The 26,997-nt window shown below is 45.9% G+C and overlaps 8 non-coding genes across 8 annotated transcripts; all 8 read left to right on the top strand.

The window, feature by feature from the left end:
* The first annotated feature begins 5,440 nt into the window (after positions 1-5,440).
* trnac-gca (transfer RNA cysteine (anticodon GCA)) lies at positions 5,441-5,522 on the top strand. Its single transcript has one exon. It is a non-coding gene; the product is annotated as a tRNA-Cys (tRNA).
* A 4,408-nt stretch (positions 5,523-9,930) lies between these two features.
* On the top strand, positions 9,931-10,012 carry trnac-gca (transfer RNA cysteine (anticodon GCA)). The gene has a single exon. It is a non-coding gene; the product is annotated as a tRNA-Cys (tRNA).
* Positions 10,013-12,706: 2,694 nt separating this feature from the next.
* Positions 12,707-12,788, top strand: trnac-gca (transfer RNA cysteine (anticodon GCA)). The gene has a single exon. It is a non-coding gene; the product is annotated as a tRNA-Cys (tRNA).
* A 2,480-nt stretch (positions 12,789-15,268) lies between these two features.
* Positions 15,269-15,350, top strand: trnac-gca (transfer RNA cysteine (anticodon GCA)). The gene has a single exon. It is a non-coding gene; the product is annotated as a tRNA-Cys (tRNA).
* A 2,694-nt stretch (positions 15,351-18,044) lies between these two features.
* trnac-gca (transfer RNA cysteine (anticodon GCA)) lies at positions 18,045-18,126 on the top strand. Its single transcript has one exon. It is a non-coding gene; the product is annotated as a tRNA-Cys (tRNA).
* Positions 18,127-20,606: 2,480 nt separating this feature from the next.
* Positions 20,607-20,688, top strand: trnac-gca (transfer RNA cysteine (anticodon GCA)). Its single transcript has one exon. It is a non-coding gene; the product is annotated as a tRNA-Cys (tRNA).
* A 3,122-nt stretch (positions 20,689-23,810) lies between these two features.
* On the top strand, positions 23,811-23,892 carry trnac-gca (transfer RNA cysteine (anticodon GCA)). Its single transcript has one exon. It is a non-coding gene; the product is annotated as a tRNA-Cys (tRNA).
* A 2,698-nt stretch (positions 23,893-26,590) lies between these two features.
* On the top strand, positions 26,591-26,672 carry trnac-gca (transfer RNA cysteine (anticodon GCA)). Its single transcript has one exon. It is a non-coding gene; the product is annotated as a tRNA-Cys (tRNA).
* The last annotated feature ends 325 nt before the right edge of the window (positions 26,673-26,997 follow it).

The following is a 26,997-nucleotide window of genomic DNA, read 5'->3' as shown; positions in this document are numbered from 1 at the left end:
CGGTGCACGTCTCCTTCACTGATCTTCAGGGCAGACTGGATGGGTGACTGAGAGTCAGGGGGGTGTGAATTGGTGCTGTCCGGTTGGGTGGAGCTGGGCTTTTCAAACCTGCAGTAAAAGCTCCAGTTGATGACCCCCCATTGTCTGGTGGGGGGCACTTTTGTAGCCTGAGAGACTGTACAGACATCTCCAAATGGCTGATGGCTCATTAGTGGACTTCAGTCTGCTCAGCTTGGTGGAGTAGCTCTTCTTAGCAGTTCTGATCTCTGAGTGTGTTCCTTGCCTTGTTATAGAGCGCCCGGTCCCTGCTCCTAAATACTTCCTCTTTAGACCGGCGCAGCTGCTTCAGTTTGGCGTTGAACCAGGGCTATACATCTTGTCATCTTGAGTAAACCTAAACCAAAAATAATAATTTGGGTAATGGACAAATTCTGAAAACATATTTGGATTCAACATGCAAACATTAAATAATACTATTTGTTTATTTTTTTGTTCATTCATTTAGGAAGCAGAATTAACCCATAATGTTATTTTAAAAACTATATGGCCCCAAATGTAGCCCCAAGTGTAGCATCAGTGTCACGTTACGGTCCCCAACCCCTCCCTGTTGGACGTGTGTTTACGTTGTCTACGTCTAGTCGTCTGCGTCAGTGGATCTTCGTGGGTGCGGATATGTCTTGTGTTAATCCGTCTCACCTGTGGCTTGTCTCGTCATCACTTGGGGTTTATATGGTTTGTCTATTTCAGAGATGGGCAACTGGCGGCCCGCGGGCTGCACACGGTCCTCGTCCTCACTCAGTGCGGCCCGCAAATAGATCAATATTAATTTAATAATTAAAAGAAAAAAAAACGATAGAGCAGGACTTTTTGTTCTTGTCACGTAGGGCTACGCCCCCCTCCCCCGTGTCGTTGTTGTTCCTTGCCCGGTTATCCCATCCTGCGTGTCTGTTGTCCTGGTTTCCCTCTGTCTGCCACGCCCATGTCATCATTGTGTTCAGTTGTGTCTACTTTAGTCCTGTGTACTTGTATCTCTGTGTTTCGCCCGTTGTCGGTTGTGGTTTATTCGGTTTTGTGGATTATCTGTCATCGCTGTTCTGGTATTTTCCGTCTCTGTTGTGTTTCTCCGTTGTGAATGGCTCTCCTGTTACGACTCCTGCCTGTCCTGTTGACCACTTGGACGGCTCTCCCGTTTTGACCCGTGCCTGTACAAACGACTTTGCCTATGGAATTCCCCTTATTAAATCTCGCTCTTCTCAGCGTTTGTGTTCGCCTCCTCGCTCCGCAGCGCGCTACGCGTTACAGTTCTTTGATATGAAGGAGTTCAAATTCCTTTTTGCACTTTTTTATTAAGCAAATGTTTTGTCTTTGTTGCTTATTAAGGACATGTTAATGCATTTATATGCAGAACATAGATATATGTTGGTGCAATAAACATACAGATCTGAATTAAATTAAAATGTGTTCTTATTGAGAATAATTTGTAGTGTCTTTCATATCCAATTATTTGAAGTGCGTGGTCATGTGGCCCTCCAATAATAGTGCTGAAAAAATTTTGGCCCTCTTTATCATAGAAGTTGCCCATCCCTGGTCTATTTAATGTGCGTTCGCGCAGTGTCCTGTGCTTGTCGTTGTTTGAGTCTGTGTCTCTATATGTCTGAGTGTTAAACGTGCGCTGTCTGCGCTATTTGTAAAGATTAATAAAGTAACTTCTGTAGCGAACAGGATTCAGTGTCTCGTCCTTCACCCAGTTGCCAGCGTTACAATCAGTCAAAGTGAAGGAAGGAATTATTGGGATCTTGCAAATCAGATCAGATAGCACTTTTTGGAAACCAGGTGGGACATTTGGCTGTTTTCAGCAGAACTATGTCATGCAGAGAAAGGCAGTATACTAAAATAGCATGATTAGGTAAATATGAAGAAAATGTGTGAAAATCATTTTTTTAAAACAAACATAAGGATTCTAAAAAGAATTACAATATACACACCTGCATGCATTGACAATATGTTGATGTGCTAAAATATGCATATATACTTCAATATCCAATGAAACTATACTGACATACAGACAGTACATGTGAAGAACAAAACTTGTACAAATACTGTATATAGACCTGTTATTTTATTCTGTTACTGACATATAGACAGTCCATGTGAAGAACAACACTGTTGTACAAATACTTTATATAAACCTGTTATTTTATTCTGTTACTTGATTGTTACTCACTGTAAGTGCTGACTTTACACCTAACAGTCCAACCTCTCTGAATGTTCTTGTGCTGTCAACTTCAGATTGTCTTGTTGAAAGTTGAATTAAAAGCCTGAAAAGATTATGGGCAACACGGTGGCTTGGTGGTTAGCACGTTTGCCTCTCAGCACTGGGGTCTTGGGTTCAAGTCCCTATCTGAGTGGAGTTTCCAAGTTCTCCCTGTGTTTGCGTGGGTTTTCTCCGGTTTCCTCCCACAGTCCAAAAACATGGAGGTTAGGTAAATTGGCAGTCAACAAAAAATTCTCCCTGAGTGTGTGTCTGTGTCTCTATGTTCAATAAAAAAAAAGTAGTGTTTGTGTGCTTGTATGCCCAGTGGTGGATGGTGCTCTGCCACTAGAGTCTGTCCTCTCTCCCCTTCCTGCACCCCATTCAGTCCCCCAGGGGGCTGTGGCTTCTGGTAGAGAGTACGCTGTGCGCAATTGGCTGCCGGTGTGTGTGTGATTGATTGTCTGTGACTTGTACCTGTGTTAAATTGTAAAGCGCCTTGGGAATCTGGAAAGGCGCTATATAACTTGAACATTCATTCATTCATATGTTTAGCAAACTATTGTCTTCCCCACAGGTGCGTTTTGAACTCAGCTTTGTCCACAAGTCTTTCTTCAGATCCTATCAAAAGGACTGAGATTCTTGGATTCGGATGATCATCAAGGTTGTTTTAAATTTTCATGAGAACAATCAACATGGATGAGGAGTCGCTGATGAAAGGAAAAGTATCTTCACCTGGGGCAGAGAGCTAGAGGCGAAGGCCCACAAGTCGGATAATCATGCTTTTGTGCTGTGAAAGTGTTTGCATCTTTGAAATCGCAATCGACACACAGCCATAATCGAAAAGGTGGCCGAGAGGTTAAGGCGATGGACTGCTAATCCATTGTGCTTTGCATGCGTGGGTTCGAATCCCACCTTCGTCTGTGTTGCTTTCTTTAATTTCTGACAATTGTGTCTCCTGCTGTAACTGCAGGACCCACAAGTCAGAAAACCCTTCTTTTGTGCTGTGAAAGTGTTTGCTTCTTTGAAATCGCTATCGACACAAAACCACAAGAGACGAGGTGGCCAAGAGGTTAAGGCGATGGACTGCTAATCCATTGTGCTTTGCACGCGTAAGTTTGAATACCACATTCGTCGGTGTTGTTTTCTTTAATTTCTGACAATCGTGTCTCCTGAAGTAAGTGCAGGACCCACAAGTCAGATAAGCCTCCTTTTGTGCTGTGAAAGTGTTTGCATCTTTGAAATCGCAATCGACACACAACTGTAATTGAAGAGGTGGCCGAGAGGTTAAGGCGATGGACTGCTAATCCATTGTGCATAGCACGCGTGGGTTTGAATCCCACCTTCGTCGGTGTTGCTTTCTTTAATTTCTGACAATCGTGTCTCCTGATATAAGTGCAGGACCCACAAGTCAGATAAGCCTCCTTTTGTGCTGTGAAAGTGTTTGCATCTTTGAAATCGCAATCGACACACAACCACAAACGATGAGGTGGCCGAGAGGTTAAGGCGATGGACTGCTAATCCATTGTGCATAGCAAGCGTGGGTTTGAATCCCACCTTCGTCGGTGTTGCTTTCTTTAATTTCTGACAATTGTGTCTCCTGATGTAAGTGCAGGACCCACAAGTCAGACAAGCCTCCTTTTGTGTTGTGAAAGTGTTTGCATCTTTGAAATCGCAATCGACACACAACCGTTCTTGACGAGGTGGCCGAGAGGTTAAGGCGATGGACTGCTAATCCATTGTGCATAGCATGTGTGGGTTCGAATCCCACCTTCGTTGGTGTTGCTTTCTTTAATTTCTGACAATTGTGTCTCCTGGTGTAAGTGCTGGACCCACAAGTCAGATACGGCTGCTTTTGTGCTGTGAAAGTGTTTGCATCTTTGAAATCGCAATCGACACACAACCACAAACGATGAGGTGGCCGAGAGGTTAAGGCGATGGACTGCTAATCCATTGTGCATAGCACGCGTGGGTTCGAATCCCACCTTCGTCGGTGTTGCTTTCTTTAATTTCTGACAATCGTGTCTCCTGTTGTAAGTGCAGGACCCACAAGTCATATACGGCTGCTTTTGTGCTGTGAAAGTGTTTGCTTCTTTGAAATTGCTATCGACACACAACCACAAACGACGAGGTGGCCGAGAGGTTAAGGCGATGGACTGCTAATCCATTGTGCTTTGCACGCGTGTGTTCAAATCCCACCTTCGTCGGTGTTGCTTTCTTTAATTTCTGACAATCGTGTCTCCTGATGTAAGTGCAGGACCCACAAGTCAGAAAAGCCTTCTTTTGTGCTGTGAAAGTGTTTGCTTCTTTGAAATTGCTATTGACACACAACCACAAACGACGAGGTGGCCGAGAGGTTAAGGCGATGGACTGCTAATCCATTGTGCTTTGCACGCGTGTGCCCAAATCCCACATTTGTCAGTGTTGTTTTCTTTAATTTCTGACAATCGTGTCTCCTGAAGTGCAGGACCCACAAGTCAGATAAGCCTCCTTTTGTGCTGTGAAAGTATTTGCATCTTTGAAATCGCAATCGACACGCAACCGTAATTGGCGAGGTGGCCAAGAGGTTAAGGCGATGGACTGCTAATCCATTGTGCTTTGTACGGGTGTGTTCAAATCCCACCTTCGTCGGTGTTGCTTTCTTTAATTTCTGACAATCGTGTCTCCTGATGTAAGTGCAGGACCCACAAGTCAGATAAGCCTCCTTTTGTGCTGTGAAAGTATTTGCATCTTTGAAATCGCAATCGACACACAACCGTAATTGATGAGGTGGCCGAGAGGTTAAGGCGATGGACTGCTAATCCATTGTGCATAGCAAGCGTGGGTTCGAATCCCACCTTCGTCGGTGTTGCTTTCTTTAATTTCTGACAATCGTGTCTCCTGTTGTAAGTGCAGGACCCACAAGTCAGATAAGCCTTCTTTTGTGCTGTGAAAGTGTTTGCATCTTTGAAATCGCAATCGACACACAACCGCAAACGATGAGGTGGCCGAGCTGTTAAGGCGATGGACTGCTAATCCATTGTGCTTTGCACGCGTGGGTTCGAATCTTAACTTCGTCGGTGTTGCTTTTTTTAATTTCTGACAATCGTGTCTCCTGATGTAAGTGCAGGACCCACAAGTCAGACAAGCCTGCTTTTGTGCTGTGAAAGTGTTTGCATCTTTGAAATCGCAATCGACACAACCATAGTTGACGAGGTGGCCGAGAGGTTAAGGCGATGGACTGCAAATCCATTCTGCATAGCACGCGTGGGTTTGAATCCCACCTTCGTCGGTGCTGCTTTCTTTAATTTCTGACAATCGTGTCTCCTGCTGCAACTACAGGACCCACAAGTCAGAAAAGCCTTTTTTTGTGCTGTGAAAGTGTTTGCTTCTTTGAAATTGCTATCGACACAAAAACACAAGCGACGAGGTGGCCAAGAAGTTAAGGCGATGGACTGCTAATCCATTGTGCTTTGCACGCGTGGGTTCGAATCCCACCTTCGTCGGTGTTGCTTTCTTTAATTTCTGACAATCGTGTCTCCTGGTGTAAGTGCAGGACCCACAAGTCAGATATGTCTGCTTTTGTGCTGTGAAAGTATTTGCATCTTTGAAATCGCAATCAACACAAAACCACAAGCGACGAGGTGGCCAAGAGGTTAAGGCGATGGACTGCTAATCCATTGTGCTTTGCAAGCGTGGGTTCGAATCCCACCTTCGTCGGTGTTGCTTTCTTTAATTTCTGACAATCGTGTCTCCTGGTGTAAGTGCAGGACCCACAAGTCAGATACGGCTGCTTTTGTGCTGTGAAAGTGTTTGCATCTTTGAAATCGCAATCAACACAAAACCACAAGCGATGAGGTGGCCAAGAGGTTAAGGCGATGGACTGCTAATCCATTGTGCTTTGCAAGCGTGGGTTCGAATCCCACCTTCGTCGGTGTTGCTTTCTTTAATTTCTGACAATCGTGTCTCCTGGTGTAAGTGCAGGACCCACAAGTCAGATAAGCCTTCTTTTGTGCTGTGAAAGTGTTTGCATCTTTGAAATCGCAATCGACACACAACCATAATTGACGAGGTGGCCGAGAGGTTAAGGCGATGGACTGCTAATCCATTGTGCTTTGCACGCGTGTGTTCAAATCCCACCTTCATCGGTGTTGCTTTCTTTAATTTCTGACAATCGTGTCTCCTGATGTAAGGGCAGGACCCACAAGTCAGATAAGCCTCCTTTTGTGCTGTGAAAGTATTTGCATCTTTGAAATTGCAATCGACACCCAACTGTAATTGACGAGGTGGCCGAGAGGTTAAGGCGATGGACTGCTAATCCAATGTGCATAGCACGCGTGGGTTCGAATCCCACCTTCGTCGGTGTTGCTTTCTTTAATTTCTGACAATCGTGTCTCCTGGTGTAAGTGCAGGACCCACAAGTCAGATAAGCCTTCTTTTGTGCTGTGAAAGTGTTTGCATCTTTGAAATCGCAATCGACACACAACTGCCAACGATGAGGTGGCCGAGAGGTTAAGGCGATGGACTGCTAATCCATTGTGCATAGCACGCGTGGGTTCGAATCCCACCTTTGTCGTTGTTGCTTTTTTTAATTTCTGACAATCGTGTCTCCTGATGTAAGTGCACGACCCACAAGTCAGACAAGCCTCCTTTTGTGCTATGAAAGTGTTTGCATCTTTGAAATCGCAATCAACACACAACCGTAATTGACGAGGTGGCCAAGAGGTTAAGGCGATGGACTGCTAATCCATTGTGCTTTGCACGCGTGGGTTTGAATACCACATTCGTCGGTGTTGTTTTCTTTAATTTCTGACAATCGTGTCTCCTGAAGTAAGTGCAGGACCCACAAGTCAGATAAGCCTCCTTTTGTGCTGTGAAAGTGTTTGCATCTTTGAAATCGCAATCGACACACAACTGTATTTGAAGAGGTGGCCAAGAGGTTAAGGCGATGGACTGCTAATCCATTGTGCATAGCACGCGTGGGTTTGAATCCCACCTTCGTCGGTGTTGCTTTCTTTAATTTCTGACAATCGTGTCTCCTGATATAAGTGCAGGACCCACAAGTCAGATAAGCCTCCTTTTGTGCTGTGAAAGTGTTTGCATCTTTGAATTCGCAATCGACACACACAACCACAAAAGACGAGGTGGCCGAGAGGTTAAGGCGATGGACTGCTAATCCTTTGTGCATAGCACGCGTGGGTTCGAATCCCACCTTCGTCGGTGTTGCTTTCTTTAATTTCTAACAATAGTGTCTCCTGGTGTAAGTGCAAGACCCACAAGTCATATACGGCTGCTTTTGTGCTGTGAAAGTGTTTGCATCTTTGAAATTGCAATCGACACACAACCACAAACGACAAGGTGGCCGAAAGGTTAAGGCGATGGACTGCTAATCCATTGTGCTTTGCACGCGTGTGTTCAAATCCCACCTTCGTCGGTGTTGCTTTCTTTAATTTCTGACAATCGTGTCTCCTGATGTAAGTGCAGGACCCACAAGTCAGATAAGCCTCCTTTTGTGCTGTGAAAGTGTTTGCTTCTTTGAAATCGCTATCGACACAAAACCACAAGAGACGAGGTGGCCAAGAGGTTAAGGCGATGGACTGCTAATCCATTGTGCTTTGCACGCGTAAGTTTGAATACCACATTCGTCGGTGTTGTTTTCTTTAATTTCTGACAATCGTGTCTCCTGAAGTAAGTGCAGGACCCACAAGTCAGATAAGCCTCCTTTTGTGCTGTGAAAGTGTTTGCATCTTTGAAATCGCAATCGACACACAACTGTAATTGAAGAGGTGGCCGAGAGGTTAAGGCGATGGACTGCTAATCCATTGTGCATAGCACGCGTGGGTTTGAATCCCACCTTCGTCGGTCTTGCTTTCTTTAATTTCTGACAATCGTGTCTCCTGATATAAGTGCAGGACCCACAAGTCAGATAAGCCTCCTTTTGTGCTGTGAAAGTGTTTGCATCTTTGAAATCGCAATCGACACACAACCACAAATGATGAGGTGGCCGAGAGGTTAAGGCGATGGACTGCTAATCCATTGTGCATAGCAAGCGTGGGTTTGAATCCCACCTTCGTCGGTGTTGCTTTCTTTAATTTCTGACAATTGTGTCTCCTGATGTAAGTGCAGGACCCACAAGTCAGACAAGCCTCCTTTTGTGTTGTGAAAGTGTTTGCATCTTTGAAATCGCAATCGACACACAACCGTTCTTGACGAGGTGGCCGAGAGGTTAAGGCGATGGACTGCTAATCCATTGTGCATAGCATGTGTGGGTTCGAATCCCACCTTCGTTGGTGTTGCTTTCTTTAATTTCTGACAATTGTGTCTCCTGGTGTAAGTGCTGGACCCACAAGTCAGATACGGCTGCTTTTGTGCTGTGAAAGTGTTTGCATCTTTGAAATCGCAATCGACACACAACCACAAACGATGAGGTGGCCGAGAGGTTAAGGCGATGGACTGCTAATCCATTGTGCATAGCACGCGTGGGTTCGAATCCCACCTTCGTCGGTGTTGCTTTCTTTAATTTCTGACAATCGTGTCTCCTGTTGTAAGTGCAGGACCCACAAGTCATATACGGCTGCTTTTGTGCTGTGAAAGTGTTTGCTTCTTTGAAATTGCTATCGACACACAACCACAAACGACGAGGTGGCCGAGAGGTTAAGGCGATGGACTGCTAATCCATTGTGCTTTGCACGCGTGTGTTCAAATCCCACCTTCGTCGGTGTTGCTTTCTTTAATTTCTGACAATCGTGTCTCCTGATGTAAGTGCAGGACCCACAAGTCAGAAAAGCCTTCTTTTGTGCTGTGAAAGTGTTTGCTTCTTTAAAATTGCTATTGACACACAACCACAAACGACGAGGTGGCCGAGAGGTTAAGGCGATGGACTGCTAATCCATTGTGCTTTGCACGCGTGTGCCCAAATCCCACATTTGTCAGTGTTGTTTTCTTTAATTTCTGACAATCGTGTCTCCTGAAGTGCAGGACCCACAAGTCAGATAAGCCTCCTTTTGTGCTGTGAAAGTATTTGCATCTTTGAAATCGCAATCGACACGCAACCGTAATTGGCGAGGTGGCCAAGAGGTTAAGGCGATGGACTGCTAATCCATTGTGCTTTGTACGGGTGTGTTCAAATCCCACCTTCGTCGGTGTTGCTTTCTTTAATTTCTGACAATCGTGTCTCCTGATGTAAGTGCAGGACCCACAAGTCAGATAAGCCTCCTTTTGTGCTGTGAAAGTATTTGCATCTTTGAAATCGCAATCGACACACAACCGTAATTGATGAGGTGGCCGAGAGGTTAAGGCGATGGACTGCTAATCCATTGTGCATAGCAAGCGTGGCTTCGAATCCCACCTTCGTCGGTGTTGCTTTCTTTAATTTCTGACAATCGTGTCTCCTGTTGTAAGTGCAGGACCCACAAGTCAGATAAGCCTTCTTTTGTGCTGTGAAAGTGTTTGCATCTTTGAAATCGCAATCGACACACAACCGCAAACGATGAGGTGGCCGAGCTGTTAAGGCGATGGACTGCTAATCCATTGTGCTTTGCACGCGTGGGTTCGAATCTTAACTTCGTCGGTGTTGCTTTTTTTAATTTCTGACAATCGTGTCTCCTGATGTAAGTGCAGGACCCACAAGTCAGACAAGCCTGCTTTTGTGCTGTGAAAGTGTTTGCATCTTTGAAATCGCAATCGACACAACCATAGTTGACGAGGTGGCCGAGAGGTTAAGGCGATGGACTGCAAATCCGTTCTGCATAGCACGCGTGGGTTTGAATCCCACCTTCGTCGGTGCTGCTTTCTTTAATTTCTGACAATCGTGTCTCCTGCTGCAACTACAGGACCCACAAGTCAGAAAAGCCTTTTTTTGTGCTGTGAAAGTGTTTGCTTCTTTGAAATTGCTATCGACACAAAAACACAAGCGACGAGGTGGCCAAGAAGTTAAGGCGATGGACTGCTAATCCATTGTGCTTTGCACGCGTGGGTTCGAATCCCACCTTCGTCGGTGTTGCTTTCTTTAATTTCTGACAATCGTGTCTCCTGGTGTAAGTGCAGGACCCACAAGTCAGATATGTCTGCTTTTGTGCTGTGAAAGTGTTTGCATCTTTGAAATCGCAATCAACACACAACCACAAACGACAAGGTGGCCGAAAGGTTAAGGCGATGGACTGCTAATCCATTGTGCTTTGCACGCGTGTGTTCAAATCCAACCTTCGTCGGTGTTGCTTTCTTTAATTTCTGACAATCGTGTCTCCTGATGTAAGTGCAGGACCCACAAGTCAGATAAGCCTCCTTTTGTGCTGTGAAAGTGTTTGCTTCTTTGAAATCGCTATCGACACAAAACCACAAGAGACGAGGTGGCCAAGAGGTTAAGGCGATGGACTGCTAATCCATTGTGCTTTGCACGCGTAAGTTTGAATACCACATTCGTCGGTGTTGTTTTCTTTAATTTCTGACAATCGTGTCTCCTGAAGTAAGTGCAGGACCCACAAGTCAGATAAGCCTCCTTTTGTGCTGTGAAAGTGTTTGCATCTTTGAAATCGCAATCGACACACAACTGTAATTGAAGAGGTGGCCGAGAGGTTAAGGCGATGGACTGCTAATCCATTGTGCATAGCACGCGTGGGTTTGAATCCCACCTTCGTCGGTGTTGCTTTCTTTAATTTCTGACAATCGTGTCTCCTGATATAAGTGCAGGACCCACAAGTCAGATAAGCCTCCTTTTGTGCTGTGAAAGTGTTTGCATCTTTGAAATCGCAATCGACACACAACCACAAACGATGAGGTGGCCGAGAGGTTAAGGCGATGGACTGCTAATCCATTGTGCATAGCAAGCGTGGGTTTGAATCCCACCTTCGTCGGTGTTGCTTTCTTTAATTTCTGACAATTGTGTCTCCTGATGTAAGTGCAGGACCCACAAGTCAGACAAGCCTCCTTTTGTGTTGTGAAAGTGTTTGCATCTTTGAAATCGCAATCGACACACAACCGTTCTTGACGAGGTGGCCGAGAGGTTAAGGCGATGGACTGCTAATCCATTGTGCATAGCATGTGTGGGTTCGAATCCCACCTTCGTTGGTGTTGCTTTCTTTAATTTCTGACAATTGTGTCTCCTGGTGTAAGTGCTGGACCCACAAGTCAGATACGGCTGCTTTTGTGCTGTGAAAGTGTTTGCATCTTTGAAATCGCAATCGACACACAACCACAAACGATGAGGTGGCCGAGAGGTTAAGGCGATGGACTGCTAATCCATTGTGCATAGCACGCGTGGGTTCGAATCCCACCTTCGTCGGTGTTGTTTTCTTTAATTTCTGACAATCGTGTCTCCTGTTGTAAGTGCAGGACCCACAAGTCATATACGGCTGCTTTTGTGCTGTGAAAGTGTTTGCTTCTTTGAAATTGCTATCGACACACAACCACAAACGACGAGGTGGCCGAGAGGTTAAGGCGATGGACTGCTAATCCATTGTGCTTTGCACGCGTGTGTTCAAATCCCACCTTCGTCGGTGTTGCTTTCTTTAATTTCTGACAATCGTGTCTCCTGATGTAAGTGCAGGACCCACAAGTCAGAAAAGCCTTCTTTTGTGCTGTGAAAGTGTTTGCTTCTTTGAAATTGCTATTGACACACAACCACAAACGACGAGGTGGCCGAGAGGTTAAGGCGATGGACTGCTAATCCATTGTGCTTTGCACGCGTGTGCCCAAATCCCACATTTGTCAGTGTTGTTTTCTTTAATTTCTGACAATCGTGTCTCCTGAAGTGCAGGACCCACAAGTCAGATAAGCCTCCTTTTGTGCTGTGAAAGTATTTGCATCTTTGAAATCGCAATCGACACGCAACCGTAATTGGCGAGGTGGCCAAGAGGTTAAGGCGATGGACTGCTAATCCATTGTGCTTTGTACGGGTGTGTTCAAATCCCACCTTCGTCGGTGTTGCTTTCTTTAATTTCTGACAATCGTGTCTCCTGATGTAAGTGCAGGACCCACAAGTCAGATAAGCCTCCTTTTGTGCTGTGAAAGTATTTGCATCTTTGAAATCGCAATCGACACACAACCGTAATTGATGAGGTGGCCGAGAGGTTAAGGCGATGGACTGCTAATCCATTGTACATAGCAAGCGTGGGTTCGAATCCCACCTTCGTCGGTGTTGCTTTCTTTAATTTCTGACAATCGTGTCTCCTGTTGTAAGTGCAGGACCCACAAGTCAGATAAGCCTTCTTTTGTGCTGTGAAAGTGTTTGCATCTTTGAAATCGCAATCGACACACAACCGCAAACGATGAGGTGGCCGAGCTGTTAAGGCGATGGACTGCTAATCCATTGTGCTTTGCACGCGTGGGTTCGAATCTTAACTTCGTCGGTGTTGCTTTTTTTAATTTCTGACAATCGTGTCTCCTGATGTAAGTGCAGGACCCACAAGTCAGACAAGCCTGCTTTTGTGCTGTGAAAGTGTTTGCATCTTTGAAATCGCAATCGACACAACCATAGTTGACGAGGTGGCCGAGAGGTTAAGGCGATGGACTGCAAATCCATTCTGCATAGCACGCGTGGGTTTGAATCCCACCTTCGTCGGTGCTGCTTTCTTTAATTTCTGACAATCGTGTCTCCTGCTGCAACTACAGGACCCACAAGTCAGAAAAGCCTTTTTTTGTGCTGTGAAAGTGTTTGCTTCTTTGAAATTGCTATCGACACAAAAACACAAGCGACGAGGTGGCCAAGAAGTTAAGGCGATGGACTGCTAATCCATTGTGCTTTGCACGCGTGGGTTCGAATCCCACCTTCGTCGGTGTTGCTTTCTTTAATTTCTGACAATCGTGTCTCCTGGTGTAAGTGCAGGACCCACAAGTCAGATATGTCTGCTTTTGTGCTGTGAAAGTGTTTGCATCTTTGAAATCGCAATCAACACAAAACCACAAGCGACGAGGTGGCCAAGAGGTTAAGGCGATGGACTGCTAATCCATTGTGCTTTGCAAGCGTGGGTTTGAATCCCACCTTCGTCGGTGTTGCTTTCTTTAATTTCTGACAATCGTGTCTCCTGGTGTAAGTGCAGGACCCACAAGTCAGATACGGCTGCTTTTGTGCTGTGAAAGTGTTTGCATCTTTGAAATCGCAATCAACACAAAACCACAAGCGATGAGGTGGCCAAGAGGTTAAGGCGATGGACTGCTAATCCATTGTGCTTTGCAAGCGTGGGTTCGAATCCCACCTTCGTCGGTGTTGCTTTCTTTAATTTCTGACAATCGTGTCTCCTGGTGTAAGTGCAGGACCCACAAGTCAGATAAGCCTTCTTTTGTGCTGTGAAAGTGTTTGCATCTTTGAAATCGCAATCGACACACAACCATAATTGACGAGGTGGCCGAGAGGTTAAGGCGATGGACTGCTAATCCATTGTGCTTTGCACGCGTGTGTTCAAATCCCACCTTCATCGGTGTTGCTTTCTTTAATTTCTGACAATCGTGTCTCCTGATGTAAGGGCAGGACCCACAAGTCAGATAAGCCTCCTTTTGTGCTGTGAAAGTATTTGCATCTTTGAAATTGCAATCGACACCCAACTGTAATTGACGAGGTGGCCGAGAGGTTAAGGCGATGGACTGCTAATCCATTGTGCATAGCACGCGTGGGTTCGAATCCCACCTTCGTCGGTGTTGCTTTCTTTAATTTCTGACAATCGTGTCTCCTGGTGTAAGTGCAGGACCCACAAGTCAGATAAGCCTTCTTTTGTGCTGTGAAAGTGTTTGCATCTTTGAAATCGCAATCGACACACAACTGCCAACGATGAGGTGGCCGAGAGGTTAAGGCGATGGACTGCTAATCCATTGTGCATAGCACGCGTGGGTTCGAATCCCACCTTCGTCGGTGTTGTTTTCTTTAATTTCTGACAATCGTGTCTCCTGTTGTAAGTGCAGGACCCACAAGTCATATACGGCTGCTTTTGTGCTGTGAAAGTGTTTGCTTCTTTGAAATTGCTATCGACACACAACCACAAACGACGAGGTGGCCGAGAGGTTAAGGCGATGGATTGCTAATCCATTGAGCTTTGCACGCGTGTGTTCAAATCCCACCTTCGTCGGTGTTGCTTTCTTTAATTTCTGACAATCGTGTCTCCTGATGTAAGTGCAGGACCCACAAGTCAGAAAAGCCTTCTTTTGTGCTGTGAAAGTGTTTGCTTCTTTAAAATTGCTATTGACACACAACCACAAACGACGAGGTGGCCGAGAGGTTAAGGCGATGGACTGCTAATCCATTGTGCTTTGCACGCGTGTGCCCAAATCCCACATTTGTCAGTGTTGTTTTCTTTAATTTCTGACAATCGTGTCTCCTGAAGTGCAGGACCCACAAGTCAGATAAGCCTCCTTTTGTGCTGTGAAAGTATTTGCATCTTTGAAATCGCAATCGACACGCAACCGTAATTGGCGAGGTGGCCAAGAGGTTAAGGCGATGGACTGCTAATCCATTGTGCTTTGTACGGGTGTGTTCAAATCCCACCTTCGTCGGTGTTGCTTTCTTTAATTTCTGACAATCGTGTCTCCTGATGTAAGTGCAGGACCCACAAGTCAGATAAGCCTCCTTTTGTGCTGTGAAAGTATTTGCATCTTTGAAATCGCAATCGACACACAACCGTAATTGATGAGGTGGCCGAGAGGTTAAGGCGATGGACTGCTAATCCATTGTGCATAGCAAGCGTGGCTTCGAATCCCACCTTCGTCGGTGTTGCTTTCTTTAATTTCTGACAATCGTGTCTCCTGTTGTAAGTGCAGGACCCACAAGTCAGATAAGCCTTCTTTTGTGCTGTGAAAGTGTTTGCATCTTTGAAATCGCAATCGACACACAACCGCAAACGATGAGGTGGCCGAGCTGTTAAGGCGATGGACTGCTAATCCATTGTGCTTTGCACGCGTGGGTTCGAATCTTAACTTCGTCGGTGTTGCTTTTTTTAATTTCTGACAATCGTGTCTCCTGATGTAAGTGCAGGACCCACAAGTCAGACAAGCCTGCTTTTGTGCTGTGAAAGTGTTTGCATCTTTGAAATCGCAATCGACACAACCATAGTTGACGAGGTGGCCGAGAGGTTAAGGCGATGGACTGCAAATCCATTCTGCATAGCACGCGTGGGTTTGAATCCCACCTTCGTCGGTGCTGCTTTCTTTAATTTCTGACAATCGTGTCTCCTGCTGCAACTACAGGACCCACAAGTCAGAAAAGCCTTTTTTTGTGCTGTGAAAGTGTTTGCTTCTTTGAAATTGCTATCGACACAAAAACACAAGCGACGAGGTGGCCAAGAAGTTAAGGCGATGGACTGCTAATCCATTGTGCTTTGCACGCGTGGGTTCGAATCCCACCTTCGTCGGTGTTGCTTTCTTTAATTTCTGACAATCGTGTCTCCTGGTGTAAGTGCAGGACCCACAAGTCAGATATGTCTGCTTTTGTGCTGTGAAAGTGTTTGCATCTTTGAAATCGCAATCAACACACAACCACAAACGACAAGGTGGCCGAAAGGTTAAGGCGATGGACTGCTAATCCATTGTGCTTTGCACGCGTGTGTTCAAATCCCACCTTCGTCGGTGTTGCTTTCTTTAATTTCTGACAATCGTGTCTCCTGATGTAAGTGCAGGACCCACAAGTCAGATAAGCCTCCTTTTGTGCTGTGAAAGTGTTTGCTTCTTTGAAATCGCTATCGACACAAAACCACAAGAGACGAGGTGGCCAAGAGGTTAAGGCGATGGACTGCTAATCCATTGTGCTTTGCACGCGTAAGTTTGAATACCACATTCGTCGGTGTTGTTTTCTTTAATTTCTGACAATCGTGTCTCCTGAAGTAAGTGCAGGACCCACAAGTCAGATAAGCCTCCTTTTGTGCTGTGAAAGTGTTTGCATCTTTGAAATCGCAATCGACACACAACTGTAATTGAAGAGGTGGCCGAGAGGTTAAGGCGATGGACTGCTAATCCATTGTGCATAGCACGCGTGGGTTTGAATCCCACCTTCGTCGGTGTTGCTTTCTTTAATTTCTGACAATCGTGTCTCCTGATATAAGTGCAGGACCCACAAGTCAGATAAGCCTCCTTTTGTGCTGTGAAAGTGTTTGCATCTTTGAAATCGCAATCGACACACAACCACAAACGATGAGGTGGCCGAGAGGTTAAGGCGATGGACTGCTAATCCATTGTGCATAGCAAGCGTGGGTTTGAATCCCACCTTCGTCGGTGTTGCTTTCTTTAATTTCTGACAATTGTGTCTCCTGATGTAAGTGCAGGACCCACAAGTCAGACAAGCCTCCTTTTGTGTTGTGAAAGTGTTTGCATCTTTGAAATCGCAATCGACACACAACCGTTCTTGACGAGGTGGCCGAGAGGTTAAGGCGATGGACTGCTAATCCATTGTGCATAGCATGTGTGGGTTCGAATCCCACCTTCGTTGGTGTTGCTTTCTTTAATTTCTGACAATTGTGTCTCCTGGTGTAAGTGCTGGACCCACAAGTCAGATACGGCTGCTTTTGTGCTGTGAAAGTGTTTGCATCTTTGAAATCGCAATCGACACACAACCACAAACGATGAGGTGGCCGAGAGGTTAAGGCGATGGACTGCTAATCCATTGTGCATAGCACGCGTGGGTTCGAATCCCACCTTCGTCGGTGTTGTTTTCTTTAATTTCTGACAATCGTGTCTCCTGTTGTAAGTGCAGGACCCACAAGTCATATACGGCTGCTTTTGTGCTGTGAAAGTGTTTGCTTCTTTGAAATTGCTATCGACACACAACCACAAACGACGAGGTGGCCGAGAGGTTAAGGCGATGGACTGCTAATCCATTGTGCTTTGCACGCGTGTGTTCAAATCCCACCTTCGTCGGTGTTGCTTTCTTTAATTTCTGACAATCGTGTCTCCTGATGTAAGTGCAGGACCCACAAGTCAGAAAAGCCTTCTTTTGTGCTGTGAAAGTGTTTGCTTCTTTGAAATTGCTATTGACACACAACCACAAACGACGAGGTGGCCGAGAGGTTAAGGCGATGGACTGCTAATCCATTGTGCTTTGCACGCGTGTGCCCAAATCCCACATTTGTCAGTGTTGTTTTCTTTAATTTCTGACAATCGTGTCTCCTGAAGTGCAGGACCCACAAGTCAGATAAGCCTCCTTTTGTGCTGTGAAAGTATTTGCATCTTTGAAATCGCAATCGACACGCAACCGTAATTGGCGAGGTGGCCAAGAGGTTAAGGCGATGGACTGCTAATCCATTGTGCTTTGTACGGGTGTGTTCAAATCCCACCTTCGTCGGTGTTGCTTTCTTTAATTTCTGACAATCGTGTCTCCTGATGTAAGTGCAGGACCCACAAGTCAGATAAGCCTCCTTTTGTGCTGTGAAAGTATTTGCATCTTTGAAATCGCAATCGACACACAACCGTAATTGATGAGGTGGCCGAGAGGTTAAGGCGATGGACTGCTAATCCATTGTACATAGCAAGCGTGGGTTCGAATCCCACCTTCGTCGGTGTTGCTTTCTTTAATTTCTGACAATCGTGTCTCCTGTTGTAAGTGCAGGACCCACAAGTCAGATAAGCCTTCTTTTGTGCTGTGAAAGTGTTTGCATCTTTGAAATCGCAATCGACACACAACCGCAAACGATGAGGTGGCCGAGCTGTTAAGGCGATGGACTGCTAATCCATTGTGCTTTGCACGCGTGGGTTCGAATCTTAACTTCGTCGGTGTTGCTTTTTTTAATTTCTGACAATCGTGTCTCCTGATGTAAGTGCAGGACCCACAAGTCAGACAAGCCTGCTTTTGTGCTGTGAAAGTGTTTGCATCTTTGAAATCGCAATCGACACAACCATAGTTGACGAGGTGGCCGAGAGGTTAAGGCGATGGACTGCAAATCCATTCTGCATAGCACGCGTGGGTTTGAATCCCACCTTCGTCGGTGCTGCTTTCTTTAATTTCTGACAATCGTGTCTCCTGCTGCAACTACAGGACCCACAAGTCAGAAAAGCCTTTTTTTGTGCTGTGAAAGTGTTTGCTTCTTTGAAATTGCTATCGACACAAAAACACAAGCGACGAGGTGGCCAAGAAGTTAAGGCGATGGACTGCTAATCCATTGTGCTTTGCACGCGTGGGTTCGAATCCCACCTTCGTCGGTGTTGCTTTCTTTAATTTCTGACAATCGTGTCTCCTGGTGTAAGTGCAGGACCCACAAGTCAGATATGTCTGCTTTTGTGCTGTGAAAGTGTTTGCATCTTTGAAATTGCTATCGACACAAAAACACAAGCGACGAGGTGGCCAAGAGGTTAAGGCGATGGACTGCTAATCCATTGTGCTTTGCACGCGTGGGTTCGAATCCCACCTTCGTCGGTGTTGCTTTCTTTAATTTCTGACAATCGTGTCTCCTGGTGTAAGTGCAGGACCCACAAGTCAGATATGTCTGCTTTTGTGCTGTGAAAGTGTTTGCATCTTTGAAATCGCAATCAACACAAAACCACAAGCGACGAGGTGGCCAAGAGGTTAAGGCGATGGACTGCTAATCCATTGTGCTTTGCAAGCGTGGGTTCGAATCCCACCTTCGTCGGTGTTGCTTTCTTTAATTTCTGACAATCGTGTCTCCTGGTGTAAGTGCAGGACCCACAAGTCAGATAAGCCTTCTTTTGTGCTGTGAAAGTGTTTGCATCTTTGAAATCGCAATCGACACACAACCATAATTGACGAGGTGGCCGAGAGGTTAAGGCGATGGACTGCTAATCCATTGTGCTTTGCACGCGTGTGTTCAAATCCCACCTTCATCGGTGTTGCTTTCTTTAATTTCTGACAATCGTGTCTCCTGATGTAAGGGCAGGACCCACAAGTCAGATAAGCCTCCTTTTGTGCTGTGAAAGTATTTGCATCTTTGAAATTGCAATCGACACCCAACTGTAATTGACGAGGTGGCCGAGAGGTTAAGGCGATGGACTGCTAATCCATTGTGCATAGCACGCGTGGGTTCGAATCCCACCTTCGTCGGTGTTGCTTTCTTTAATTTCTGACAATCGTGTCTCCTGGTGTAAGTGCAGGACCCACAAGTCAGATAAGCCTTCTTTTGTGCTGTGAAAGTGTTTGCATCTTTGAAATCGCAATCGACACACAACTGCCAACGATGAGGTGGCCGAGAGGTTAAGGCGATGGACTGCTAATCCATTGTGCATAGCACGCGTGGGTTCGAATCCCACCTTCGTCGGTGTTGTTTTCTTTAATTTCTGACAATCGTGTCTCCTGTTGTAAGTGCAGGACCCACAAGTCATATACGGCTGCTTTTGTGCTGTGAAAGTGTTTGCTTCTTTGAAATTGCTATCGACACACAACCACAAACGACGAGGTGGCCGAGAGGTTAAGGCGATGGACTGCTAATCCATTGTGCTTTGCACGCGTGTGTTCAAATCCCACCTTCGTCGGTGTTGCTTTCTTTAATTTCTGACAATCGTGTCTCCTGATGTAAGTGCAGGACCCACAAGTCAGAAAAGCCTTCTTTTGTGCTGTGAAAGTGTTTGCTTCTTTGAAATTGCTATTGACACACAACCACAAACGACGAGGTGGCCGAGAGGTTAAGGCGATGGACTGCTAATCCATTGTGCTTTGCACGCGTGTGCCCAAATCCCACATTTGTCAGTGTTGTTTTCTTTAATTTCTGACAATCGTGTCTCCTGAAGTGCAGGACCCACAAGTCAGATAAGCCTCCTTTTGTGCTGTGAAAGTATTTGCATCTTTGAAATCGCAATCGACACGCAACCGTAATTGGCGAGGTGGCCAAGAGGTTAAGGCGATGGACTGCTAATCCATTGTGCTTTGTACGGGTGTGTTCAAATCCCACCTTCGTCGGTGTTGCTTTCTTTAATTTCTGACAATCGTGTCTCCTGATGTAAGTGCAGGACCCACAAGTCAGATAAGCCTCCTTTTGTGCTGTGAAAGTATTTGCATCTTTGAAATCGCAATCGACACACAACCGTAATTGATGAGGTGGCCGAGAGGTTAAGGCGATGGACTGCTAATCCATTGTACATAGCAAGCGTGGGTTCGAATCCCACCTTCGTCGGTGTTGCTTTCTTTAATTTCTGACAATCGTGTCTCCTGTTGTAAGTGCAGGACCCACAAGTCAGATAAGCCTTCTTTTGTGCTGTGAAAGTGTTTGCATCTTTGAAATCGCAATCGACACACAACCGCAAACGATGAGGTGGCCGAGCTGTTAAGGCGATGGACTGCTAATCCATTGTGCTTTGCACGCGTGGGTTCGAATCTTAACTTCGTCGGTGTTGCTTTTTTTAATTTCTGACAATCGTGTCTCCTGATGTAAGTGCAGGACCCACAAGTCAGACAAGCCTGCTTTTGTGCTGTGAAAGTGTTTGCATCTTTGAAATCGCAATCGACACAACCATAGTTGACGAGGTGGCCGAGAGGTTAAGGCGATGGACTGCAAATCCATTCTGCATAGCACGCGTGGGTTTGAATCCCACCTTCGTCGGTGCTGCTTTCTTTAATTTCTGACAATCGTGTCTCCTGCTGCAACTACAGGACCCACAAGTCAGAAAAGCCTTTTTTTGTGCTGTGAAAGTGTTTGCTTCTTTGAAATTGCTATCGACACAAAAACACAAGCGACGAGGTGGCCAAGAAGTTAAGGCGATGGACTGCTAATCCATTGTGCTTTGCACGCGTGGGTTCGAATCCCACCTTCGTCGGTGTTGCTTTCTTTAATTTCTGACAATCGTGTCTCCTGGTGTAAGTGCAGGACCCACAAGTCAGATATGTCTGCTTTTGTGCTGTGAAAGTGTTTGCATCTTTGAAATCGCAATCAACACAAAACCACAAGCGACGAGGTGGCCAAGAGGTTAAGGCGATGGACTGCTAATCCATTGTGCTTTGCAAGCGTGGGTTTGAATCCCACCTTCGTCGGTGTTACTTTCTTTAATTTCTGACAATCGTGTCTCCTGGTGTAAGTGCAGGACCCACAAGTCAGATACGGCTGCTTTTGTGCTGTGAAAGTGTTTGCATCTTTGAAATCGCAATCAACACAAAACCACAAGCGATGAGGTGGCCAAGAGGTTAAGGCGATGGACTGCTAATCCATTGTGCTTTGCAAGCGTGGGTTCGAATCCCACCTTCGTCGGTGTTGCTTTCTTTAATTTCTGACAATCGTGTCTCCTGGTGTAAGTGCAGGACCCACAAGTCAGATAAGCCTTCTTTTGTGCTGTGAAAGTGTTTGCATCTTTGAAATCGCAATCGACACAACCATAATTGACGAGGTGGCCGAGAGGTTAAGGCGATGGACTGCTAATCCATTGTGCTTTGCACGCGTGTGTTCAAATCCCACCTTCATCGGTGTTGCTTTCTTTAATTTCTGACAATCGTGTCTCCTGATGTAAGGGCAGGACCCACAAGTCAGATAAGCCTCCTTTTGTGCTGTGAAAGTATTTGCATCTTTGAAATTGCAATCGACACCCAACTGTAATTGACGAGGTGGCCGAGAGGTTAAGGCGATGGACTGCTAATCCATTGTGCATAGCACGCGTGGGTTCGAATCCCACCTTCGTCGGTGTTGCTTTCTTTAATTTCTGACAATCGTGTCTCCTGGTGTAAGTGCAGGACCCACAAGTCAGATAAGCCTTCTTTTGTGCTGTGAAAGTGTTTGCATCTTTGAAATCGCAATCGACACACAACTGCCAACGATGAGGTGGCCGAGAGGTTAAGGCGATGGACAGCTAATCCATTGTGCATAGCACGCGTGGGTTCGAATCCCACCTTTGTCGTTGTTGCTTTTTTTAATTTCTGACAATCGTGTCTCCTGATGTAAGTGCACGACCCACAAGTCAGACAAGCCTCCTTTTGTGCTATGAAAGTGTTTGCATCTTTGAAATCGCAATCAACACACAACCGTAATTGACGAGGTGGCCAAGAGGTTAAGGCGATGGACTGCTAATCCATTGTGCTTTGCACGCGTGGGTTTGAATACCACATTCGTCGGTGTTGTTTTCTTTAATTTCTGACAATCGTGTCTCCTGAAGTAAGTGCAGGACCCACAAGTCAGATAAGCCTCCTTTTGTGCTGTGAAAGTGTTTGCATCTTTGAAATCACAATCGACACACAACTGTAATTGACGAGGTGGCCAAATGGTTAAGGCGATGGACTGCTAATCCATTGTGCATAGCACGCGTGGGTTTGAATCCCACCTTCGTCGGTCTTGCTTTCTTTAATTTCTGACAATCGTGTCTCCTGATATAAGTGCAGGACCCACAAGTCAGATAAGCCTCCTTTTGTGCTGTGAAAGTGTTTGCATCTTTGAATTCGCAATCGACACACACAACCACAAAAGACGAGGTGGCCGAGAGGTTAAGGCGATGGACTGCTAATCCTTTGTGCATAGCACGCGTGGGTTCGAATCCCACCTTCGTCGGTGTTGCTTTCTTTAATTTCTAACAATAGTGTCTCCTGGTGTAAGTGCAAGACCCACAAGTCATATACGGCTGCTTTTGTGCTGTGAAAGTGTTTGCTTCTTTGAAATTGCTATCGACACACAACCACAAACGACGAGGTGGCCGAGAGGTTAAGGCGATGGACTGCTAATCCATTGTGCTTTGCACGCGTGTGTTCAAATCCCACCTTCGTCGGTGTTGCTTTCTTTAATTTCTGACAATCGTGTCTCCTGATGTAAGTGCAGGACCCACAAGTCAGAAAAGCCTTCTTTTGTGCTGTGAAAGTGTTTGCTTCTTTGAAATTGCTATTGACACACAACCACAAACGACGAGGTGGCCGAGAGGTTAAGGCGATGGACTGCTAATCCATTGTGCTTTGCACGCGTGTGCCCAAATCCCACATTTGTCAGTGTTGTTTTCTTTAATTTCTGACAATCGTGTCTCCTGAAGTGCAGGACCCACAAGTCAGATAAGCCTCCTTTTGTGCTGTGAAAGTATTTGCATCTTTGAAATCGCAATCGACACGCAACCGTAATTGGCGAGGTGGCCAAGAGGTTAAGGCGATGGACTGCTAATCCATTGTGCTTTGTACGGGTGTGTTCAAATCCCACCTTCGTCGGTGTTGCTTTCTTTAATTTCTGACAATCGTGTCTCCTGATGTAAGTGCAGGACCCACAAGTCAGATAAGCCTCCTTTTGTGCTGTGAAAGTATTTGCATCTTTGAAATCGCAATCGACACACAACCGTAATTGATGAGGTGGCCGAGAGGTTAAGGCGATGGACTGCTAATCCATTGTACATAGCAAGCGTGGGTTCGAATCCCACCTTCGTCGGTGTTGCTTTCTTTAATTTCTGACAATCGTGTCTCCTGTTGTAAGTGCAGGACCCACAAGTCAGATAAGCCTTCTTTTGTGCTGTGAAAGTGTTTGCATCTTTGAAATCGCAATCGACACACAACCGCAAACGATGAGGTGGCCGAGCTGTTAAGGCGATGGACTGCTAATCCATTGTGCTTTGCACGCGTGGGTTCGAATCTTAACTTCGTCGGTGTTGCTTTTTTTAATTTCTGACAATCGTGTCTCCTGATGTAAGTGCAGGACCCACAAGTCAGACAAGCCTGCTTTTGTGCTGTGAAAGTGTTTGCATCTTTGAAATCGCAATCGACACAACCATAGTTGACGAGGTGGCCGAGAGGTTAAGGCGATGGACTGCAAATCCATTCTGCATAGCACGCGTGGGTTTGAATCCCACCTTCGTCGGTGCTGCTTTCTTTAATTTCTGACAATCGTGTCTCCTGCTGCAACTACAGGACCCACAAGTCAGAAAAGCCTTTTTTTGTGCTGTGAAAGTGTTTGCTTCTTTGAAATTGCTATCGACACAAAAACACAAGCGACGAGGTGGCCAAGAAGTTAAGGCGATGGACTGCTAATCCATTGTGCTTTGCACGCGTGGGTTCGAATCCCACCTTCGTCGGTGTTGCTTTCTTTAATTTCTGACAATCGTGTCTCCTGGTGTAAGTGCAGGACCCACAAGTCAGATATGTCTGCTTTTGTGCTGTGAAAGTGTTTGCATCTTTGAAATCGCAATCAACACAAAACCACAAGCGACGAGGTGGCCAAGAGGTTAAGGCGATGGACTGCTAATCCATTGTGCTTTGCAAGCGTGGGTTTGAATCCCACCTTCGTCGGTGTTACTTTCTTTAATTTCTGACAATCGTGTCTCCTGGTGTAAGTGCAGGACCCACAAGTCAGATACGGCTGCTTTTGTGCTGTGAAAGTGTTTGCATCTTTGAAATCGCAATCAACACAAAACCACAAGCGATGAGGTGGCCAAGAGGTTAAGGCGATGGACTGCTAATCCATTGTGCTTTGCAAGCGTGGGTTCGAATCCCACCTTCGTCGGTGTTGCTTTCTTTAATTTCTGACAATCGTGTCTCCTGGTGTAAGTGCAGGACCCACAAGTCAGATAAGCCTTCTTTTGTGCTGTGAAAGTGTTTGCATCTTTGAAATCGCAATCGACACAACCATAATTGACGAGGTGGCCGAGAGGTTAAGGCGATGGACTGCTAATCCATTGTGCTTTGCACGCGTGTGTTCAAATCCCACCTTCATCGGTGTTGCTTTCTTTAATTTCTGACAATCGTGTCTCCTGATGTAAGGGCAGGACCCACAAGTCAGATAAGCCTCCTTTTGTGCTGTGAAAGTATTTGCATCTTTGAAATTGCAATCGACACCCAACTGTAATTGACGAGGTGGCCGAGAGGTTAAGGCGATGGACTGCTAATCCATTGTGCATAGCACGCGTGGGTTCGAATCCCACCTTCGTCGGTGTTGCTTTCTTTAATTTCTGACAATCGTGTCTCCTGGTGTAAGTGCAGGACCCACAAGTCAGATAAGCCTTCTTTTGTGCTGTGAAAGTGTTTGCATCTTTGAAATCGCAATCGACACACAACTGCCAACGATGAGGTGGCCGAGAGGTTAAGGCGATGGACAGCTAATCCATTGTGCATAGCACGCGTGGGTTCGAATCCCACCTTTGTCGTTGTTGCTTTTTTTAATTTCTGACAATCGTGTCTCCTGATGTAAGTGCACGACCCACAAGTCAGACAAGCCTCCTTTTGTGCTATGAAAGTGTTTGCATCTTTGAAATCGCAATCAACACACAACCGTAATTGACGAGGTGGCCAAGAGGTTAAGGCGATGGACTGCTAATCCATTGTGCTTTGCACGCGTGGGTTTGAATACCACATTCGTCGGTGTTGTTTTCTTTAATTTCTGACAATCGTGTCTCCTGAAGTAAGTGCAGGACCCACAAGTCAGATAAGCCTCCTTTTGTGCTGTGAAAGTGTTTGCATCTTTGAAATCACAATCGACACACAACTGTAATTGACGAGGTGGCCAAATGGTTAAGGCGATGGACTGCTAATCCATTGTGCATAGCACGCGTGGGTTTGAATCCCACCTTCGTCGGTCTTGCTTTCTTTAATTTCTGACAATCGTGTCTCCTGATATAAGTGCAGGACCCACAAGTCAGATAAGCCTCCTTTTGTGCTGTGAAAGTGTTTGCATCTTTGAATTCGCAATCGACACACACAACCACAAAAGACGAGGTGGCCGAGAGGTTAAGGCGATGGACTGCTAATCCTTTGTGCATAGCACGCGTGGGTTCGAATCCCACCTTCGTCGGTGTTGCTTTCTTTAATTTCTAACAATAGTGTCTCCTGGTGTAAGTGCAAGACCCACAAGTCATATACGGCTGCTTTTGTGCTGTGAAAGTGTTTGCATCTTTGAAATTGCAATCGACACACAACCACAAACGACAAGGTGGCCGAAAGGTTAAGGCGATGGACTGCTAATCCATTGTGCTTTGCACGCGTGTGTTCAAATCCCACCTTCGTCGGTGTTGCTTTCTTTAATTTCTGACAATCGTGTCTCCTGATGTAAGTGCAGGACCCACAAGTCAGATAAGCCTCCTTTTGTGCTGTGAAAGTATTTGCATCTTTGAAATCGCAATCGACACATAACTGCAAACGACGAGGTGGCCGAGAGGTTAAGGCGATGGACTGCTAATCCATTGTGCTTTGCGCGCGTGGGTTCGAATCCCACCTTCGTCGATGTTGCTTTTTTTAATTTCTGACAATCGTGTCTCCTGATGTAAGTGCACGACCCACAAGTCAGACAAGCCTCCTTTTGTGCTGTGAAAGTGTTTGCATCTTTGAAATCGCAATCGACACACAACCGTAATTGACGAGGTGGCCGAGCGGTTAAGGCGATGGACTGCTAATCCATTGTGCTTTGCACGCGTGGGTTCGAATCTTAACTTCGTCGGTGTTGCTTTTTTTAATTTCTGACAATCGTGTCTCCTGATGTAAGTGCAGGACCCACAAGTCAGACAAGCCTGCTTTTGTGCTGTGAAAGTGTTTGCATCTTTGAAATCGCAATCTACACAACCATAGTTGACGAGGTGGCCGAGAGGTTAAGGCGATGGATTGCAAATCCATTCTGCATAGCACGCGTGGGTTTGAATCCCACCTTCGTCGGTGCTGCTTTCTTTAATTTCTGACAATCGTGTCTCCTGCTGCAACTACAGGACCCACAAGTCAGAAAAGCCTTTTTTTGTGCTGTGAAAGTGTTTGCATCTTTGAAATCGCAATCAACACAAAACCACAAGCGACGAGGTGGCCAAGAGGTTAAGGCGATGGACTGCTAATCCATTGTGCTTTGCAAGCGTGGGTTCGAATCCCACCTTCGTCGGTGTTGCTTTCTTTAATTTCTGACAATCGTGTCTCCTGGTGTAAGTGCAGGACCCACAAGTCAGATAAGCCTTCTTTTGTGCTGTGAAAGTGTTTGCATCTTTGAAATCGC

This window comes from Brachyhypopomus gauderio, unplaced genomic scaffold (assembly GCF_052324685.1).
Source record: "Brachyhypopomus gauderio isolate BG-103 unplaced genomic scaffold, BGAUD_0.2 sc63, whole genome shotgun sequence".
Classification (NCBI taxonomy): domain Eukaryota; kingdom Metazoa; phylum Chordata; class Actinopteri; order Gymnotiformes; family Hypopomidae; genus Brachyhypopomus; species Brachyhypopomus gauderio.
The sequence above is the reverse complement of the archived record's forward strand: the minus strand, read 5'-3'. Positions and strand labels throughout refer to the sequence as shown.